Raw genomic sequence first — 6,000 nt, forward strand, 5'->3', positions numbered from 1 at the left:
GCATGTCATGGAAGGCATGTCATGCAAGGCATGTCATGGAAGGCATGTCAAGAAAGGCATGTCATGGAGAGCATGTCATGAAGGCATGTCAAGCAAGAGAAGTCAAGGAAGGCATGTCATGGAAGGCATGTCATGGAAGGCATGTCAAGCAAGAGAAGTCAAGGAAGGCATGTCATGGAAGGCATGTCAAGCAAGGCATGTCATGGAAGGCATGTCAAGAAAGGTATGTCATGGAAGGCATGTCAAGCAGGGCATGTCATGGAAGGCATGTCAAGCAAGGCATGTCATGGAAGGCATGTCATGGAAGGCATGTCAAGCAAGAGAAGTCAAGGAAGGCATGTCATGGAAGGCATGTCATGGAAGGCATGTCAAGCAAGAGAAGTCAAGGAAGGCATGTCATGGAAGGCATGTCAAGCAAGGCATGTCATGGAAGGCATGTCAAGAAAGGTATGTCATGGAAGGCATGTCAAGCAGGGCATGTCATGGAAGGCATGTCATGCAAGGCATGTCATGCAAGGCATGTCATGGAAGGCATGTCAAGAAAGGCATGTCATGGAGAGCATGTCATGAAGGCATGTCAAGCAAGGCATGTCAAGCAAGGAATGTCAAGCAAGGCATGTCATGGAAGGCATGTCATGGAGAGCATGTCATGGAAGGCATGTCATGGAAGGCATGTCTTGGAAGGCATGTCATGGAAGGCATGTCATGGAAGGCATGTCATGGAAGGCATGTCTTGGAAGGCATGTCATGGAAGGCATATCATGGAAGGCATGTCAAGCAAGGCATGTCATAGAAGGTTTGTCAGGCAAGGCATGTCATGGAAGGCATGTCATGGAAGGCATGTCTTGGAAGGCATATCAAGCAAGGCATGTCATGGAAGGCATGTCATGGAAGGCATGTCTTGGAAGGCATGTCATGGAAGGCATGTCATTGAAGGCATGTCATGGAAGGCATGTCATGCAAGGCATGTCTTGGAAGGCATGTCATGGAAGGCATATCATGGAAGGCATGTCATGGAAGGCATGTCATGGAAGGCATGTCATGGAAGGCATGTCTTGGAAGGCATGTCATGGAAGGCATATCATGTAAGGCATGTCAAGCAAGGCATGTCATAGAAGGTTTGTCAAGCAAGGCATGTCATGGAAGGCATATCATGGAAGGCATGCCATGGAAGGCATGTCATTGAAGGCATATCATGGAAGGCATATCATGGAAGGCATATCATGGAAGGCATGTCATTGAAGGCATATCATGGAAGGCATATCATGGAAGGCATGTCTTGGAAGGCATGTCATTGAAGGCATATCATGGAAGGCATGTCTTGGAAGGCATGTCATGGAAGGCATATCATGGAAGGCATGTCAAGCAGGGCATGTCATGGAAGGCATGTCATGGAGAGCATGTCATGGAAGGCATGTCATGGAAGGCATATCATGGAAGGCATGTCAAGCAAGGCATGTCATGGAAGGCATGTCATGGAGAGCATGTCATGGAAGGCATGTCAAGCAAGGCATGTCATGGAAGGCATGTCATGGAAGGCATGTCATGGAAGGCATGTCATGGAAGGCATGTCATGGAAGGCATGTCTTGGAAGGCATGTCATGGAAGGCATATCATGGAAGGCATGTCAAGCAAGGCATGTCATGGAAGGCATGTCATGGAAGGCATGTCATGGAAGGCATGTCATGGAAGGCATGTCAAGCAAGGCATGTCATTGAAGGCCTGTCATGGAAGGCATGTCAAGCAAGGCATGTCAAGCAAGGCATGTCAAGCAAAGGCATGTCAGGCAAGGCATGTCAAGCAAAGCATGTCATGGAAGGCATGTCAAGCAAGGCATGTCATGGAAGGCATGTCAAGCAAGGCATGTCAAGCAAGGCATGTCAAGCAAGGCATGTCATGGAAGGCATGTCATGGAAGGCATGTCATGGAAGACATGTCATGGAAGGCATGTCATGGAAGGCATGTCAAGCAAGGCATGTCAAGCAAGGCATGTCAAGCAAGGCATGTCATGGAAGGCATGTCAAGCAAGGCATGTCATGGAAGACATGTCATGGAAGGCATGTCATGGAAGGCATGTCAAGCAAGGCATGTCAAGCAAGGCATGTCATGGAAGGCATGTCAAGCAAGGCATGTCATGGAAGGCATGTCAAGCAAGGCATGTCATTGAAGACCTGTCATGGAAGGCATGTCAAGCAAGGCATGTCAAGCAAGGCATGTCAAGCAAAGGCATGTCAAGCAAGGCATGTCAAGCAAAGCATGTCATGGAAGGAATGTCAAGAAAGGCATGTCATGGAAGGCCTGTCATGGAAAGCATGTCAAGCAAAGGCATGTCAAGCAATGCATGTCAAGCAAGGCATGTCATGGAAGGCATGTCAAGCAAGGCATGTCATGAAAGGCATGTCAAGCAAGGTAAGTCATGGAAGGAATGTCAAGAAAGGCATGTAATGGAAGACATGTCAAGCAAGGCATGTCAAGGAAGGCATTTCAAGCAAGGCATGTCATTGAAGGATGTCAAGCAAGGCATGTCACGCAAGGGAAGTCAAGTAAGGCATGTCATGGAAGGCATGTCAAGCAAGACATGTCATGGAAGGCATGTCAAGAAAGGTATGTCATGGAAGGCATGTCAAGCAAGGCATGTCATGGAAGGCATGTCAAGAAAGGCATGTCATGGAAGGCATGTCATGGAAGGCATGTCAAGCAAGGCATGTCATGGAAGGCATTTCAAGCAAGGCATGTCATGGAAGGCATGTCAAGAAAGGTATGTCATGGAAGGCATGTCAAGCAAGGCATGTCATGGAAGGCATGTCAAGAAAGGTATGTCATGGAAGGCATGTCAAGCAAGGCATGTCATGGAGGGCATGTCATGGAAGGCATGTCAAGCAAGGCATGTCAAGCAAAGGCATGTCATGGAAGGCATGTCATGGAAGGCATGTCAAGAAAGGTATGTCATGGAGGGCATGTCATGGAAGGCATGTCAAGCAAGGCATGTCAAGCAAAGGCATGTCATGGAAGGCATGTCATGGAAGGCATGTCATGGAGGGCATGTCATGGAAGGCATGTCAAGCAAGGCATGTCATGGAAGGCATGTCAAGCAAGGCATGTCATGGAAGGCATGTCAAGCAAGGCATGTCAAGCAAGGCATGTCAAGCAAGGCATGTCATGGAAGGCATGTCAAGCAAGGCATGTCATGGAAGGCATGTCAAGCAAGGCATGTCATGGAAGGCATGTCAAGAAAGGTATGTCATGGAAGGCATGTCAAGCAGGGCATGTCATGGAAGGCATGTCATGCAAGGCATGTCATGCAAGGCATGTCATGGAAGGCATGTCAAGAAAGGCATGTCATGGAGAGCATGTCATGAAGGCATGTCAAGCAAGGCATGTCAAGCAAGGAATGTCAAGCAAGGCATGTCATGGAAGGCATGTCATGGAAGGCATGTCTTGGAAGGCATGTCATGGAAGGCATATCATGGAAGGCATGTCAAGCAAGGCATGTCATTGAAGGCATGTCATGGAAGGCATGTCATGGAGAGCATGTCATGGAAGGCATGTCATGGAAGGCATGTCTTGGAAGGCATGTCATGGAAGGCATGTCATGGAAGGCATGTCATGGAAGGCATGTCTTGGAAGGCATGTCATGGAAGGCATATCATGGAAGGCATGTCAAGCAAGGCATGTCATAGAAGGTTTGTCAGGCAAGGCATGTCATGGAAGGCATGTCATGGAAGGCATGTCTTGGAAGGCATGTCATGGAAGGCATGTCATTGAAGGCATGTCATGGAAGGCATGTCATTGAAGGCATATCATGGAAGGCGTATCATGGAAGGCATATCATGGAAGGCATGTCATTGAAGGCATATCATGGAAGGCATATCATGGAAGGCATGTCTTGGAAGGCATGTCATTGAAGGCATATCATGGAAGGCATGTCTTGGAAGGCATGTCATGGAAGGCATATCATGGAAGGCATGTCAAGCAAGGCATGTCATGGAAGGCATGTCATGGAGAGCATGTCATGGAAGGCATGTCATGGAAGGCATATCATGGAAGGCATGTCAAGCAAGGCATGTCATGGAAGGCATGTCATGGAAGGCATGTCTTGGAAGGCATGTCATGGAAGGCATGTCATGGAAGGCATGTCATGGAAGGCATATCATGGAAGGCATGTCATGGAAGGCATGTCATGGAAGGCATGTCATGGAAGGCATGTCTTGGAAGGCATGTCATGGAAGGCATATCATGGAAGGCATGTCATGGAAGGCATGTCATGGAAGGCATGTCATGGAAGGCTTGTCTTGGAAGGCATGTCATGGAAGGCATATCATGTAAGGCATGTCAAGCAAGGCATGTCATAGAAGGTTTGTCAAGCAAGGCATGTCATGGAAGGCATGTCATGGAAGGCATGTCATGGAAGGCATGTCATTGAAGGCATATCATGGAAGGCGTATCATGGAAGGCATATCATGGAAGGCATGTCATTGAAGGCATATCATGGAAGGCATATCATGGAAGGCATGTCTTGGAAGGCATGTCATTGAAGGCATATCATGGAAGGCATGTCTTGGAAGGCATGTCATGGAAGGCATATCATGGAAGGCATGTCAAGCAAGGCATGTCATGGAAGGCATGTCATGGAGAGCATGTCATGGAAGGCATGTCATGGAAGGCATATCATGGAAGGCATGTCAAGCAAGGCATGTCATGGAAGGCATGTCATGGAAGGCATGTTTTGGAAGGCATGTCATGGAAGGCATGTCATGGAAGGCATGTCTTGGAAGGCATGTCATGGAAGGCATATCATGGAAGGCATGTCAAGCAAGGCATGTCATGGAAGGCATGTCATGGAAGGCATGTCTTGGAAGGCATGTCATTGAAGGCATATCATGGAAGGCATGTCAAGCAAGGCATGTCATGGAAGGCATGTCATGGAGAGCATGTCATGGAAGGCATGTCATGGAAGGCATGTCATAGAAGGTTTGTCAAGCAAGGCATGTCATGGAAGGCATGTCATGGAAGGCATGTCATAGAAGGTTTGTCAAGCAAGGCATGTCATGGAAGGCATGTCATGGAAGGCATGTCATGGAAGGCATGTCAAGCAAGGCATGTCAAGCAAGGCATGTCATGGAAGGCATGTCATGGAAGGCATGTCAAGCAAGGCATGTCAAGCAAGGCATGTCAAGCAAGGCTTGTCATTGAAGGCATGTCAGGTTAATGCCGTGTAACCTGACTGCTTAGTTTCAGTACTTCCAATGGAGGACCAAAACGACGTCACACAATATCATTGAGATATATATATTTGTGTTCAATCAAGACCGCAAGTATATACATATATATCCTATTGACAAAACTTGCGTCCCTGATGGTGTGGACTATATCTCTGTTTGACCTGTGTTCTGTCAAATCTATTTGTTCTCGGGTTCCGACAAGTATGTTTGTTTCTGTGTTCCATCATGTCCATTTCGTTCTGTGTTCCGTCAAGTCAATATGTTCCTGTGTTCCGTGACGTCTATATGTTCCTGGGGTCCGTCAAGTCATCTGTTCCTGTGTTCCGTGACGTCTATTTATTCCTGGGTTCCGTCAAGTCTGTCCGTTCCCGTGTTCCGTGACGTGTATATGTTTCTGTGTTTCATCAAGTCTGTCTGTTCCTGTGTTCCGTGACGTCAATATGTTCCTGGGGTCCGTCAAGTCTGTCCGTTCCTGTGTTTCGTGACGTGTATATGTTCCTGGGTTTCGTCAAGTCTGTCCGTTTCTGTGTTCCGTGACGTCTATCTGTTTCTGTGTTTCGTCAAGTATGTTTGTTCCTTTGTTCCGTGAGGTCTATATGTTTCCTGGGTCGGTGAAGTGTGTCTGTTCTTGTGTTCCGTGACGTCTATCTGTTCCTGTGTTCCGTGACGTCTATTTGTTCCTGGGTTCCGTCAAGTCTGTTCGTTCTTGTGTTCCGTGACGTGTATATGTTTCTTGGTTACGTCAAGTCTGTCTGTCTTGTGTTCCGTGAAGTCGTAA

The sequence above is a fragment of the Haliotis rufescens genome, unplaced genomic scaffold (assembly GCF_023055435.1).
Source record: "Haliotis rufescens isolate VD_foot unplaced genomic scaffold, xgHalRufe1.0.p SCAF_67, whole genome shotgun sequence".
Taxonomy (NCBI): domain Eukaryota; kingdom Metazoa; phylum Mollusca; class Gastropoda; order Lepetellida; family Haliotidae; genus Haliotis; species Haliotis rufescens.